This window comes from Pongo abelii, chromosome 14 (assembly GCF_028885655.2).
Source record: "Pongo abelii isolate AG06213 chromosome 14, NHGRI_mPonAbe1-v2.0_pri, whole genome shotgun sequence".
NCBI classification, from domain to species: Eukaryota; Metazoa; Chordata; class Mammalia; order Primates; family Hominidae; genus Pongo; species Pongo abelii.
The window spans coordinates 25,425,488-25,442,262 of NC_071999.2; the positions used below are offsets into that span (position 1 = coordinate 25,425,488).

Genomic DNA, 16,775 nt, shown 5'->3' on the forward strand with positions numbered 1-16,775 from the left:
CTTGGTGTCAGTCTGGAACTGGATGTCCACCTGGGGCTTGAGTGTTCCCTGGTGCCTAACGACTTCCTGGGCCTGGATGTTCACATGAGACCTAGATTGAACCTGGGGCCTGATGTTCATCAGGAGCCCAGGTATCCACCTGGGAAGTGGTGTCCACCCAAGACATTTGGAGTCAAGTGTCCACCTGAGGCCTCATGACCACCTGGGGCCAGACTGTCCATCAGGGACCTGTTTTTGACCAGGGACCTGGGCATTTACCTGGGGCCTCAGTGCCCACTTGGGGCCTGACATCCACTTGGGTGTTGGTGTCCACCAGGGGCTTAATGTCCACCGGAGTCCTGGGTATCCTCCTGGGGCCTGGTGTTTGCCTGGGGCCTGGTGTCCACCTAAAGTGTGGGTATCCACCTAGGACCTGGTGTGCACCTAGGGCCTTTGTCCACCTTGGGCCTGTTGTTCCTCTGGGGCCTTGTGTCCACCTGGGCCCTGGGTGTGAGCGTAGTACCTGATATCCACCTGTGGCTTCCATAGCCACCTGAGGTCTGGTGGTCATTTGAAGCCTGGTGTTCTCCAGGGGCCTGATGTCAGCCTGAGGTGTAGATATCCACCTGGGTCCTGGGTGTCCAACTGGGGCCAGATGTCCAGCTCTGGTCTAAGTATGCCCCTGGGGCTTGATACTCACCAGTGGTTTAGGCATTTACTTGGCACCTAGTTGCCATGTGGAGTGTGCCATCCCATGAGGATTGACATTCAGCTGGGGACTGGGTATCTACCAGGGACCTGGGTATCCATCTCAAGCCTATTGTACTCTTGGAACCTGAGTGTTTACCTGGGGTCTGATATGCACCCAGGCCTGTTGCCTACATAGTGTCTTATGTTCCCCTTGAGCCTGGATGTCCATCTGAGTCCTCGGTATCCTCTGTGGGATGGCTGTCCACCTGTGACATTGTGTCCTGCTGTGGCACGGATGTGAGTCTGGTGCTTGATATACATCTTGAGTCCAGTATCCACCTGGGGCCTGATGTTTATCTGGGGACTGATGTCCACATGGGAACTGGGCATTCACCTGCGGCCTGATGTCCACGGGGAATTGGATGTTGCCCTGGGGTCAAGGTATCTACCTGGGGTGTGGTGTTCACCAGGGGCCTAGGCATCCACCTGGGGCCTGTTGTCTACCTGGTGCCTCCTGTTCACTATGGCCCTGGTATTTACCTGGGGCCTGGACATCCACTTGAGGCCTGAAGTTTAAGTGGGGCCTGGTGTTCAACGGGGGCCCATGTGTCAACTTGGGAACAGACATACACTGAGATGCCTGATATCCATCTGGGGCCTGGTTTCCACCTGGGGCCTGGCACGTACTGGGGTCTTGTGTCCACCTTGGGACTGATGTAAACCTGGGGCCTAGTATTTACCTAGGGCCTGGGCATCCACCTATGGTGTATCTAAGTATCTAAGTAACAACGTTTGAGAGGTTATTAGGCCTATATATGAACATGCTACTAACTAGAAAAAAGCTATGTGCAAAGGAGCTTTGTGATGTACCTTATTATATTGTTGAATGGAACATAACTTTTCATTAAACAAGTTCCTAACACGTTTTATAGAATCCAACAAATGAGATTTCAGAGCCCTATATATAAACATATGAAAATTCAGCCCCATAACTGAAAACAAGCCATGTGAGAAGAAGCTTTGTGATGTGCTTTATTATATCACTGAATGTAACCTGTGTTTTTATTTAAGAAGTTCCAAACACACGTTTTATACAACCTAAGGAATGACATTTCAGAGGCTATTAGGCCCACATGTGAATATACAAATATTCATCCTTAATAACTAAAAACAACCTGTGCATGAAGAAGCTTTGTTATGTGGTATTTCATATCACTGAATGAATGGAACCTGTGTTTTTATTAAACAAGTTCCAAACACACGTTTTATAAAACCTAAGGAATGACATTCCAGAGGCTATTAGGTCTTATGTGAATATTTGAATATCCATCTCTAATAACTAAAACAGTCTGTGTGCGAAGATGCTTTGTGATGTGGTGTTTCTTTTTTTTTTTTTTGAGACGGAGTCTCGCTGTGTTGCCCAGGCTGGAGTGCAGTGGCACGATCTCGGCTCACTGCAAGCTCTGCCTCCTGGGTTCACGCCATTCTCCTGCCTCAGCCTTTGGTGTTTCATATAACTGAAAGAAACCTGTGTTTCTGTTAAATGCATACTAGAAACACGTTTTGTAGAATCTAACCAATGACATTTCAGACATTGTTAGGCCTATATATGAACGTATGAATATCCAGACCTATTAACTGGAAAAAAGCTATGTGCGAAGAACATTTGTGATGTGCTTTATTATATCACTGAATGAAATGTGAGTTTCCATTAAACAAGTTGTAAAAACACGTTTTGTAGAACCTGTTTAATGAGATTTCAGAGGCGATTAGGCCTATATATAAACATATGAAAATCCAGCCTTAATAACTAAAAACAAGCTATGTGAGCAGAAGCTTTATGATTTGCTGTTTTATATCAGTGAATGGAACCTGTATTTTTATTAAACAACTTCCAAGCAGACATTCTTTAGAAGCCAAGGAATGACATTTCAGAGGCTATTAGGTCTATATATGAATATACGAATATCCATCCCTAATAACTAGAAACAATCTGTGAAGAAGCTTTGTGATGTGCTGTCTCACATCACTGAATGGAACCTGTGTTTTTATTAAACTAGTTCCAAACACACATTTTTTAGAACCTAAGGAATGACATTCCGTAGGCTATTAGGCCAATATATGAATATACAACTATCTATCACTAATAACAAAAAACAATCTATGTGTGAAGAAGCTTTAGGATGCGCTGTTTTATATCACCGAACGGAACAAGCGTTTCTATTAAACAAGTTCCAAAAGCACGTATTGTAGAATCTAAGTAATGACATTGCAGAGATTATTAGGCCTCTATATGAACCTACTAATATCCAGCCCTAATAACTAGAAACAGCTATGTGCAAAGAACCTTTGTGGTGTGCTTTATTATATCGCTGAATGTGACGTGAGTTTTCATTAAACAAGTTCCAAACACACATTTTGTGGACTCTAATGAGATTTCAGAATCTATTTGGCCTATATATAAACTATTAGGCCTATATATAAAAATACGGAGCCTTAATAACTAAAAGCAAGCTATGTGTGAAGAAGCTTTGAGCTTTGGGATGCACTATTTCATATGAATGAAAAGAACCAGTGTTTTTGTTAAACAAGTTACAAGCACTCATTTTTTAAAACCTAAGCAATGACATTTCAGAGGATATTATCCTATATATGAATATACGAGTATCCATCCCTAATAACTAAAAACAGCTTTGTGATGTGCTGTTTTATATCACTGAATGGAACCTGTGTTTTTATGAAACAAGTTTCAAACACGTTTTGTAGAATCTACAAAAATGACATTTCAGAGGTTATTGGGTTTATATATGAATATACAAATATCCACTACTAATAACTAGAAACAAGCTATGTGTGAAGACGGTTTTTGATGTGCTTTATTATGTCACTGAATGCAACTGGAATCTCCATTATACAGTTTCCAAACACATGTTTTGGAGAATCTAAGAAAGGAGATTTCAGGCTGGGCGTGGTGGCTCACGCCTATAATCCCAGAACTTTGGGAGGCCGAAGCGGGCAGATGACCTGAGGTCGGGAGTTCGAGACCAGCCTGGCTAACATGGAAAAACCCCGGCTCTACTAAAAATACAAAATTAGCCAGGCGTGGCGGTGCATGCCTGTAATCCCAACTACTTGGGTGGCTGAGGCAGGAGAATCACTTGAACCCGGGAGGTGGAGGTTGCAGTGAGCCGAGATCACGCCACTGCCGTCCAGCCTGGGCAACAAGTGGGAAACTCCGTCTCAAAAAAAAAAAAAAAAAGGAAATGAGATTTCGGAGACTATTGTACCTATATAGATTTTCAGCCCTAATAATGAAAAACAAGCTATGTGAGGAGAAACTTTCTGATGTGCTGTTTTATGTAAATGAATGGAACCTGTGTTTCCATGAAACAAGTTCCAAACACATGTTTTGTAGAATCTCAGATATGACATTTCAGGGGTTATCAGGCCTATATATCAACATATGAACATCCAGTTCTAGTAACGAAAACCAAGCTATGTACAAAGAAGCTTTGTGATGTGCTGTTTTAAATCACTGAATGGAACCTGAGTTTCCATTAAACAAGTCCAAACACATGTTTTGTAGAATCTAAATAATTACATTTCTGAGGTTATTAGGCCTATATATGAACATGTGACTATCCAGCTCAGTTAATTATTATAAAGAGATGGGTGAAGGAGCTTTGTGATGTGCTTTATTATATCACTGAATGGAACCTGTTGCTTCATTGTGTCCAGCGGGGGGCCTGGGCATGATGAGCCTGGTGCTTGGTGTACACCTCAAGTCCAGTGTCTACCTGGGGCCTGATGTCCATCTGGGTACTGGTGTCCACTTGGGGCCTGATGTCCACCTCGAGCTGGATGGTCCCCTGGGGTCAGGGTGTCCACCTGGGGCTTGATGTTCGCCAGGGGCCTAGGTATCCACCTGGGGCCTCCTGTTCACCTTTGCCCTGGTATTTACCTGGGGACTAGACATCCACTTGGGGCCTGATGTTCATCTGGGGCCTGGTGTTCAACTGGGGCCTATGTGTCCACCTGGGACCTGACATACAGATGCCTGATGTCCATCTGGGGCCTGGTTTCCATCCGGGGCCTGAATGTACCTGGGGCCTGAATGTACCTGGGGCCTTGTGTCCACCTGGGGCCTGGTATTAACCTGGGCATCCACCAGGGGCCTGATGTTCAGCTGGGGCCTGGTGTCCACCTGGGGCCTATGTGCCAAACTGGCACCTAATGTTTATGCAGGGACCGGAGTCCACTTGACTAGGGCCTGGCATCAACCTGGTGTCTGATGTCCAGTGTCCACCTAGAGTCCAGTGTCACTTGGGGCCTGATGTTGTGCTGGGGCCTTGGTGTCCACTAAGGCTTTATGTCCATGGTGGTGGGGAAGAGGGGGGAATCCTTGTCCCCATGGGCCCTGCCGTCTTCCTGGGGAGAGTGGGCAGGGAGTTTCTGTGCCCCCCCCTCAACATCCAGGAATTCACCCTTCTGCACACACAGTGGGGAAGGCGCCATTGTTGCCCACTTGGTGCCCAGTAAAGTTGCCCCTACTGCTCTGCTCAGGGTGTGAAAATCTCAGGCGGGTGCTGGACTTGGGGTCCCGAAGCTCCACCCTGCCTGACTCTCTGTGGGAGTGGGCTCGTGCCTGTGAGCTAGAGCGTGGCTGCCGGGGGTCTGTGTGACATGGCAAAGAATATTAGTATATACAAAATTTTTATACAATTGAAATGTTATTGATAGTAAAATTAAAATGCAGTACAATAAGATTACCTTGTAGGGGCATGGTATTTTAGATTTGTTGAAGTGATTTCATAGGGATGATCTTATTTCAGTCTCATAACAGCCTAATGATTTGGTAGGGAATTGTGAATTTCATTATACAGAGAAGGAAACTGGTGTCCAGAAGAGTCCAGCAACAGCCCATACTTTGTTTAAATCCTGGTGGCTCCCAGCTCTTACTTCTTCCCCACAACTGAGTGCCTGACACAAGTATAGGACTTCTGTGAGCCCAGAAAATCTGAGACAGGTCTCAGTTAATTTATAAAGTTTATTTTGCCAAGGTTGAGGACGTGCCCCTTACACAGCCTCAGCAAGTCCTGATGACATTTGCCCAAGGTGGTCAGGGCACAGCTTGGTTTTATACATTTAGGGAGACGTGAGACATAATTAGTGTATGTAAGCAGTACAGGCCAGGTGCAGTGGCCCACGCCTGTAATCCCAGCACTTTGGGAAGCCAAGGCGGGCAGATCACCTGAGGTCAGGAGTTCAAGACCAGCCTGGCCAACATGGTGAAACCCCATCTCTACAAAAATACAAAAATTAGCCCGGCATGATGGTTGGTGCCTGTAATCCCAGCTACTCGGGAGGCTGAGATGGAAGAATTGCTTGAACTCGGGAGGTGGAGGGTGCAGTGAGCTGAGATCATGCCATTGCACTCCAGCCTGGGTGACAGAGTGAGACTCCGTCTCAAAAAAAAAAAAAAAAAAAAAAGGAAGTACATTGGTTTGGTCTGGAAAGGGGGGACAACTTGAAGCAAAGGCAAGAAGACTGGAAACGGGGTCAGATAGGTGATACACAAGTGGTTGCATTCTTTTGAGTTTCTGATTAGCCTTTCCAAAGGAGGCAAATCAGATATGCATCTATCTCAGAGAGCAGAGGCGTGACTTTGAATAGAATGGGAGGCAGGTTGGCCCTAAGCAGTTCCCAGCTTGAGTTTTCCTTAGTGATCTTGGGGGCCTAAGATATTTTCCTTTCACACCCTCAAACCTCATTTCCTCCTTCCTCCTTCTCTTTCTGAAAGGGAGGAACGTGCTTCTACCCTACCATTTGGGGAGTAGCACCACTTGATGGAAGAGAACATTCTTCAGTCTTCTCCTCACCATGGCTTGAGAATCGCATAATCTCGCTGTGCCCAGCTTTCCTCATCCCTGAACAGGGCCAGCTTGCCTTATCCATGAACTGTATCACTGCAACACCAAACCGAGCTGTGCTCTAACAGCATTTAGTCAACTGCAGATGGTTTTTGCAAATATTAGATGCTACTACTTTTGCTGATGTAATATTTTTTAACACACGAAGTGACATGAAATGTGTTCATGATATTCTCTGCCCACTGATTCATGACCTCTTCTCATGCTTCAGGGGTCAAAACAATCAGTGCTGTCCAACAGCTGTTAGGGACCGGGGCTTCCCTCCTCCCCAGCTTGGAACCTCAAGCCACTGCCCACAGCTAGCAAGCACATGTGCCACGCAGTGACCTCTTGGCCTTCCCAGCAAAAATATCCTATTTTGGCATATGGGCTTGACCCACAGTAGGAAAACTTGGCACTACTGTACATATGATTTCATTTAAGGAGTGGGAAGATAAACATGCCAGCTGCACTTACTCACTGATGGGAAAAGTTCTTTGAGTTACACAGTTTCAAACAGGAACAGCCAGGAGACTGGGGACTTAAATCATAACTATTGTATAAATAATGGGAGCTGCTCCCTGAGCTAAACACCGCCCTTTGGCAGAGGTGGAGCCTTTTGGCAGAGGGAGGCAGGAGAAGAGTGTGGGAGGTGAAGAAGTTCCTGAGGTGACAAAGCGAATTGCACTGGAGAGAAGGGGGGATAAAGCAGCTTCCCAGGAACTAGCACAGGAACACCTGGCTGTTCCCTGAGGACAGGAGAAGAAAGGCCTCTCCTGCAGAAATGAGATTAAAATACAATCAGGAGCCACACGAATACTCTATCTCCTTTGATATGCTGTCTTGTCTGTCTGTTTAAGGGTGTCTTTGGGACTAGTAAAGCCACTCTTCCCTGAAGGATTCCTTCGCTTTTCATAGTTTTCAGTGCTGCCGTGTTCACAGACACGCCTCTGCAGCTGCACCTGGCAGAATAGCTTGGGTTTCCCTAGAAACGCTCTTTGAGAAAGGAATAGAGGCAGAATTGCCCTTGGTGATCTCCTAAGAAATGGGGTCCATGTTCATCTGAAGATGGGAATGAAAAATTCATCCTTTTGGTTCAACCAGATTCATACATGGCTAAATCCTCTGGGATATGGTGAAAGCTGACCCTTGAAAGCCCCTAACATTACAAAACAAGGAGCCAAATGCAGACAGACTTCAGGCCCACAGAACGCCTCCATGGGAATTATCAGCGAAGTAATCATCTCACTCTCCTAACTTCAGGAGAAAATATGAGTCAGCAAAGACTAAATTGGTTTAAAAATAGAATATTTGCAAAATGGAAAAGTCGGATGAATTCACGCTATGAATCAATAGACCTTTAAAGGTAAGGCACAGCAAGCATTTTGGATGACATTAATGAAAGACCTGTGTTGGCATAGTGTGCTGCAGGAAAGGTCGGGGGTCACCACAGCCACTACCAGACCTTAAATATAATCCTGAAATTAAATATGTACGTAAAATAGTTTCTAGAGCACAAAAGGTGAAGCTAAAGGTGAGTGCTACTTGATCTTTCGTGTGTGTGTAATTAAAGATTTCGATGTAAAATGTACAACAGAAAAGATACTGTATTTCAATAATAAGAAAAATAAATAAATTATTCCCCCAGTGCTCCAAATTCCTTGTGTCATACAAATCTTTCTCATCTACTTTGCTGAAAGTTGCTCAAGAATGTCTTATTCACCTTTGACTCTCCTACTTAGGTTTATGGATACAGAAAGTATTCAATAAAGAGTGAATAATTTAGTCACTTTGGCCAATTTACAGATAATAAAACCACATATTTTGTATGTAGTTTATCTAGCCTCAGATTCTAGCTTGTCAACTGGCAGAGCTAATTGTGGAGGCAGGAGGCTAGAAGGCTGGCACTGAAATAGAAGCTCCCAGAGTCTTAGGTTTGCCTTCAAAAGCTCGATTATTCTCAAAGATAAAATTTTACATAAAAATAACATCACATATGAGTGAATTGTATGGGATGTGAATATCTCAATAAACCTGTTAAATGAAATTTTAAAAATAGATTATACGACTAAAATATATTTGATATTTAAGTGTCATTTCAGAATACATAATATCTTAATTGATATTATCTAATATTGACTTTTTGAAGGAAAAATAATATTCAATTATTTCTTTAAAAACTAACTCTTTAGGGAGGATTGACCATGTACAACCGTGGCAGAGGCTCACTAAACTGTGATTCAGTCGTTGAGGTAGGGATTTTTTTTTTTTTTTGAGACAGAGTCTTGCTCTGTCGCCCAGGCTGGAGTGCAGTGGTGCAATATTGGCTCACTGCAAGCTCCGCCTCCTGGGTTCAGCCATTCTCCTGCCTCAGCCTCCTGAGTAACTGGGACTACAGGCGCCCGCCACCACGCCCTGCTAATTTTTTTGTATTTTTAGTAGAGACGGGGTTTCACCGTGTTAGCCAGGATGGTCTCGATCCCCTGGCCTCGTGATCTGCCCGCCTCGGCCTCCCAAAGTGCTGGGATTACAGGCGTGAGCCACCGCGCCAGGCCCGAGGTAGGGATTTTTAACCTATCATGAATCCCATTTAAGAAGGAGGAAGCTAAGGCTGCAAGAGGTTAAGTGTCAGAATTAGTATGATGTGGAGCCAGGTTCCAAAATTCAGTATATCTTACTCCAAATACATTAAAATCTTGGGTACTTTTTATTACTATTCTTAGCAGGGACTCTCAGGAATATGACAGTAAAGTGAACATAGGTCTGTTCTTCGTAATCAGGATTGTCTCTGGATGGTCACTTAGCATAAACATTTAATATAATATTGGCTGGGCTCACGCCTGTAATCCCAGCACTTTGGGAGGCTGAAGTGGGCAGATCACTGGAGATCAGGAGTTCAGGACCAGCCTGGGCCACATGATGAAACTCTGTCTCTACTAAAAATACAAAAATTAGCTGGGCGTGGTAGCAGTCACTTATAATCCCAGCCACTCGGGAGGCTGAGGCAGGAGAATCATTGGAACCCGGGAAGTGGAGGTTGCAGTGAGCCGAGATTGCACCCCCACTGCACTCCAGCCTGGGTGACAGAGTTAGACAACATCTCAAAAAAAATTAATAAATAAAACTAAAGGAATATTTGGTGTAATTGACAGAAAACTCATAAAGATTGGTTGTAATTTGTGTTTGAAGCTTAAAGACCTAACAAACTAATATCCTTAAGCTCTTAAGTAACTATCATTGATCAATTAAAGCTCTGTTTATATCATATTGCCAAATGTAGCAAATAAAAATTATAAATATAAACATATACACCTTAAGTTTGAGTTTCACATAAACCACAAATTATTTTTCAGTATGTTTATGTCTTATGCAATATTTTATGTATTTTATCTTGTAACCCTATCAGGGTTTTTTAAATGGTTAAATTTGTCATTGCATTAAAAACAAGGAAAAAGGCTAAAGTATTACTGTGTGAAAATGTGCACAAGTTCTAGATACGTATAGTATTCAAATACTCCTTTCTAGCACTTAGTACTTTAATGAAGTAAGGATTTAAATGATCACCAATAATTATATCAGGGTGGCTTTGATTTATTTTTAAACGTCATTTCAGAACACATTAAAAGGCTAGGTGGACTGTAGAGCCCTTATTTTCTGCCCTAGATGACAGACTCATGGTGTAATCTCAAGCAGAATATTTAAAACAAATGTTTGTCTGGATGTAAGGTTATTATAATTGGACCATAGATCTCTCCTGACAAAACCCAGAACCAACGTGTCACCTTGGGTTTCACATCGTCGTCAATTTGAAGTTCCCTGAGGAGCATACCATGGTAGGAACAGAGCTTAGAGTTCAGTCTGAGAACTCACTGATGCTCACCAAGGGAGTCGAGTCTTACCATCTAGTCAGTCTCTCCTTTTACTAATAAGAAATACTTGGGGTTCTACTCTTTCTTAAGGTTACATTTTGTAATCTGCAAAATGGGGCTGTCTGTTTCATAAGCTGTTGTAAGAATCAATGAGATAAAAGCATTTAATTTGATCAAATAATTGTTATAAACTGAGGCTACCCCAAAGAGACTATCTGAATCATCTAGTCAGAACCTGAAGGAAATTGAAAGATTATTCTATGTCTCTTGCCTTAGAGATGACGTTAAAAGGCTTTCTAATTAGCACAAAGAGAAGTCAAAGCAGGACTAGAGCCACACCCTTTGGTCCCCAATCCAGTGCTTTTCCCAACTTCACTATGTTCCCCCTTAGGTAGGGGTGAAACAGCCTCATCCTAGACGTTAAAATCTGACACAATGTCCTGAATGTGAGTTAAGGAAAGGAAAGACGGCAGGAGAAAGACATATAAAGTAGAAATTAAAATAGTAACAGGATTGGCATTGCAAAGAGCAAATTGCCACCCAGGCTGTCCAAGATCAGAATAGCAATGGGAATTGTCCTGACTTCCAATTTGGCATCCTTTGCATCAGTCACATTTAGTAGTCCTCATGTGGGCTCATGGTGGGAGTGGTCAATATCATCATCACTGCTGCTGTCATAAAGGATTAGGAAGAGTTGTACAAAGAGAATTGGCCTTCCTTCTTCCAAAGAATACTCCTATGGCAACATGGAAACATCAGCATTCCTTTTATAGACAAGAGGGCTTAGAACCGTGTTTCGTGCATAGCAAGAACTGAATATGTATTTTGTACTGATCAGAATTCATTCAGATGCACTCAGCCAAAAGTTCATTTCAAAATTTATTCCTTTAGGGAAATGGTGCATGAACCACTTTAGCATGCTTCACCATGGTGGTTAGGTAGATGATGGACTGAGTGAGAAAACGACAAAACTCTTACTAAATAGTGACACTGTGTGAAGAACCCTGCTAGGTGCCTTCACACAAATCACCTGGTTTCAACCCTGTGACCATTAAGTGAATAATTGTATCAACTCTGACACAGGAGGGAACTGAGGCTCACAGAAGTTATGTGGATTGTCAGGGGCTGCAGAGTGAGGATGTGGTAGACCTGAGATGGGAACCCGGGGCTTCTGGGTTCAAGTCCAGCATAAAGCAATGGTTTTGAGATGCTTCGGATGTAAGCAAACCTTGGTCTTCAAGTTCTATAATTGGATTTTTCTTCCTATTATGTGAAGAATAGAAAACACTTAATCATGGAAAAGTTCTTATAAACCAAGTAAGAATATAAGGAAAATAGGGTATGTGGAAAATCTGGCTTGCTTTGTTTGAAAGAGAGACTGAAGGAGTCTTTAAGGAGAAAAGAAAGAAAAAATTGCCCAAACAGCCCAGGAAGGTGAAGAAAGGATGAAAGGGACGGCTAAGGAGGATAGAGGAAAGGAAACAGGATCGTTGTCACAGCCCAAAGTGAGGCTTCAGGGCAAGATTAGGGAAGGCAGTCTGGATGGTCATAAGTAAAATTACTGGGACATCATGACCCTGCATTAACCTAGAATGAGTCTGGTTATCAATGGGCAGCTTAAGAAAAACAGTATGGCAAATCTGCTTGTCATGTGACAAATAAAATGGGATTGTGTCAATTATTTACTATTATTATTATTTTAATCCATGACCTGTGAATCAATTACTTTTATCTGCACTGATGGAGAAATGAAGAGTTCCCCTTCAAAATAACTTCAGAGCAGCTTGCGCTTGGGAAGCACATGGATTCAACCTGGCTTTCTGCCTTTTACTTAAGCGGAATGGGCTTTATCCATCTTCAGAGGCAGAGAGAATTAAAATTAAAGCCAAAACAATTGATATGTTATAATAGAAACAAATCCAGTCCTCTTCTCTGAGGTATTGACCTTGTTTTAAGGAAGAAAAAAAGACAGAGAGAGAGAGGTTTTGTTGCTAAAGCTGGAATACTCTTTCAAAGAATCTAATGATCACTTATTAGAATAAAATTAAATATGTGAAATATTTTTTAACTAAAAGCAGGATTTTCAAATATTATATAAGATAACCATAACATATGGCATTGTTTGAAGGCATGCTGTTTAAAGTGAGAGCAATTCTGCAAATTAACTGTAAGCTACTTTAAGAATCCCATCTTATTGTTCAACAAGACTCTGGACCCCACACTGTGTTACTGCAGCAGCTCCATTGTGGCGGTGCATGTCAACCCGGGTGGAAATTAAAATGACAAAGCGGCTAGTCCAGCATCTTGACCGCAGCAGATCTCTCTAGTCACCCTGCAGCCGCTCCTCACCCACAAATTCACAAGCAGCCAACCCAAACTGTACATTTTCAGAAGAGCTCATTACTCACAGCTGTACAGCACGCTGAAGGCCCTCTCGTCTCTGTCCTCTCCGAAGGCGGGTATGTTAAGGAAAGTGGCCCCTTACCTCCCCCAGGCAGCTGCAGTGGCCGAGCCCTGGTTTCCCAAGGCTCAGGGGACGGATGGCCAAGAACACCATGGAGCCCGCCTGTCCCCAGGCTGCTCCTACAGCTGCCCTTCTCGCTGGCCACCCAGCTGGAACCTTGGACTTACTGGGGGCTGTGGGCATCAGGGTCTCTTGGCCTTTGTTTTCCTCCAGTGCCATCAGCAGTTCCCAGCGTGACTGTCCCGCAGCCGCACTGGGTCCAGACGGCTCCTGCCGCAGTCAGTTGCTCCCGCTACCCAGCGGCCTTTTTTTTTTTCTTAAAGAGACAGGACTGTCATCAACCTTAGGTGTCAATAATGCTGCAAGTGCAGCATTGTCGTTCATTGTGGGGGTGACAACCAACCACACGTTTTTGTTCTCTTCACTTGCAAAGGCTAATTTTTAGCAGTAGGTATGGCTAACAGAAGACTGGCTCTATTAAACACCAGCTGTGTGACCTTAGACAAGTCACACATGGGTCTCGAGTACCTCATGGGAAATGAAGACCTGTGACCTGGTAATGTTGTAGCTCACAATCTGCTTTTTGTATGTTATTTGGAGTTCTTTATGAGGTTCCAATGGTTAAAAAAAAAAAGCATTCACTCAAAATGTGTTGTAAACTGTGAAATGCTATACAATTGATCCTGTTCTAAGTTGAAATTGCTAGTCTCAATTTAATAATAACAAATATTGTAACTCTATTTTCTTGCTTCCTCTGATGGGGGATGTGAAATACCACCAGCATTTATTTCATATTGGCACACAGCTATCCTGCCACTGGCCTGGGTACATCATATTCCTCATGATAGTCTCCTAGTAGAACTGCCTACTTTATCTATATAAATCTAGAATTTTGGCTTATCTGGAAGTACTGGATCGCGGAAGCTTCTTATTGCTTCGCTCCTGCGGAAAATTCCTCTTAAGTCAGTTCAAACAACTCCAGATCTGAAAAGGCTCAAATGATCTCTCCTGGGAGAAGGCCAAAGCAAGCCCCAAATGTCAGCAGCAACTGGGGAAGGAGAACCCCTGCTTCTTGTACCTGGCCCTGCACTGCTCTCACCCAGAAGATGCCAAGTCTAATGGTGTCTCCTTCACATCCTAGACTCACAGATTTGTATACATATTATTTCCTGGGAGATAGGAGGGAAACCTCCTGTTCTAACAAAAGGACTGAATAATCACAAACAAAGCACGTTTCTACTGGGGAGAAATGGTGTCTTGCAGGGCCTTTTCATTGAGCTCTCACTATAGCGCCGTGTGGACCAACAGGCCCTTGGTGGAGGAGTGACCCCGCCTCTCTGAGGCTATCACCATTCTTATGTGGTTCAGTTGTCATCAGTTTAATTCAGCGCACAAATATTGAGCATGTGCTTGTTCCTGGCATCAGCTAGACACTGTGGACTAAACGGTGAATACCCAGTGTGTTGCTCCCCCAGCAGGCTCTTCTACTGACAGCTGTAAACCATTACACCCCCAAAGGGAAAAGTTATAAATAACTACATATATATAAACTATATATATAATATATATGTATAGTTTTCAGAAAGGTTAGACCATTTTGCCTACCTACTCACACTAAAAGGTATCCAGTGAAATATTGATTATTCAGAAATAGAGTCGCTTAGCCAGGTGTGGTGGTACATGCCTGTAGTCCTAGCAACTCGGGAGGCTGACGAAGGAGGATTGCTCAAGGCCGGGAGTTTGAGACCAGCCTGAGCAGCATAGCAAGACCTCAGGTTGGGTGCAGTGGCTCATGCCTGTAATCCCAACACTTTGGGTGGATCACTTGAGGCCAGGAGTTCAAGACCAGCCCGGCCAACATAGCAAAACCCCATCTGTACTAAAAATACAAAAATTAGCTGGATGTGGTGGTGTGCACCTGTAATCTCAGATACTTGGGAGGCTAAGGCGGGAGAATTGCTTGCACCTGGGAGGCAGAGGTTGCAGTGAACTGAGATTGCGCCACTACACTCCAACCTGAACAACAGAGTGAGACCCTGTCCCAAAAAAACAAAAACAAACAAACATAGCAAGACTTCATCTCTACAAAAATTAAAAAATTAAGCAGGCATTGGTCGTGCACGCCTGCAGTCCTAGCTACTCAGGAGACTGAGGTGGGAGAATCACTTGAGCCCAGGAGTTTAAGGTTACAGTGAGCTATGATTGCACCATTGCACTCCAGCCTGGGCGACAGAGTGAGACCTCATCTCTAAAATTAAAAAAAAAAAAGACAAAAAATAGTGTTGCAATGTAGAAGTCAAAGTTTAAATACCCTTGTGAGCACTGCCTATGATACACCTTGTTACTGTCACAACAAATTGCAGGTGTTTATATGTGGCTTTCTACACATTTGGAAGGTGATTTCATGTGCATTGCAAGCCCTTCACTCTGCCACTGTCCAGATATGATGGCACATGCAGTAAACCATATGAGTTCAGTTACACTCATGGTGCCATTTATGCTATTGGAATGTTGTTGTCAAAAGATTTAGACTTTGTCCTAAAAATTTAAGAGAGCAAAGATTTCTGGATAATTCATGAACCACAGATCTTCCACATTCTGGGCAAAGATTGACTGTTAACATACCCAGGTCAGAGGTCGATCTGTCTGTGATTGTTAATTTTAGGTGTCAACTTGACTGGGCTAAGGAATACCCAGATAGCTGGTAAAGCATCGTCTCTGGGTGTGTCTGTGAGGGTGTCTGCCAAAGAGACTAGCGTTTGAATTACTAGGCTGGGTAAAGAAGATCCGCTGTCAGCCATGTAGATGGATATCATCCCACATGAGGGCCCAGATAGAGAACCAAAAGTCAGAGGAAGAACAAATTCTCTCCCTCTCTCTCCTTGAGCTGGTACATCCCATCTTCTCCTACCTTGGACATCAGAGGTCCTGGTTCTCAGATCTTCAGACTCAAGGACTTACACCAGCACCCCACCTCATTCTCAGGCCTTTGGCCTTGTTGTACTAGGATTTACAGCATCAGCTTTCCTGGTTCTCAGGCCATCAGACTCAGACTGAATCACACCAGCAGCCTTCCTGGTTCTCCAGCTTGCAGTTGGCAGGTCAGGGGACTTACTGGCTTCCACAAGCACATTAGCCGATTTCCATAATAAATATCTTTGGTTCTGTTTCTCTGGAGAACCCTAAGACAATGTCTCCGCCTTCCCCTAAGCTGAGCCTAGAACATGAGAAAACATGACCTGGTGCCACGGCTGTCCAGAACCACAAAAGTGCAGCTAGAGGATGAGTCTCTGCCACTTGTCCAGAGGTTTCAAAGAGCTGCTTCAACACGCTGACTCCTTCTCCTGGATCCTCCCAGCTGCTGCTCCCACCGTGCCAGCCTTTTGTTCCAGCCACATCACGTGGCCAAAGCTCTGTTCACATGTGGCCTAAAGACCACATGGCTTTCTTGGCCTCTTCCTCAAAGCTGTATGAGGGTCAGATTTTATCAACTCAGAAAGGTTAGCAGCTCAACCTGAATGATACAAGCTAAGTCTCAGCATCTAGTCATAGTTTTGGAGTCTTAGCTTCTGTATCTGTGATGGTTAATACTGAGTGTCAACTTGATTGGATTGAAGGCTGCAAAGTATTGTTCCTGGGTGTGTCTGTGAGGGTGTTGCCAAAGGAGATTAACATTTGAGTCAGTGGCAGAGGCAGACCCACCCTCACTCTGGGTGGGCACAGTCTAATTAGCTGCCAGAGTAGCTAGGATAAAAGCAGGCAGAGGAATGTGGAAAGATTAGACTGGCTTAGTCTTCTAGCCTACATCTTTCTCCCATGCTGAATGCTTCCTACCCGTGAATGTTGGACCCCAAGTTCTTCAGC

At 43.8% G+C, this 16,775-nt stretch overlaps 1 protein-coding gene across 4 annotated transcripts in view; it reads right to left on the minus strand.

Moving 5' to 3' along the window:
* Window positions 1–13,222, minus strand: part of SACS (sacsin molecular chaperone) — a 104,151-nt gene extending 90,929 nt beyond the window's left edge. For 2 of the 4 annotated variants that reach the window (XM_054529384.2, XM_054529380.2), the window contains exon 1: window positions 13,079–13,222. The gene's annotated coding sequence lies outside the window, so the exon portion shown is untranslated. The other 2 variants (XM_054529382.2, XM_054529381.2) reach the window with 2 other exon arrangements.
* Window positions 13,223–16,775: the final 3,553 nt, after the last annotated feature.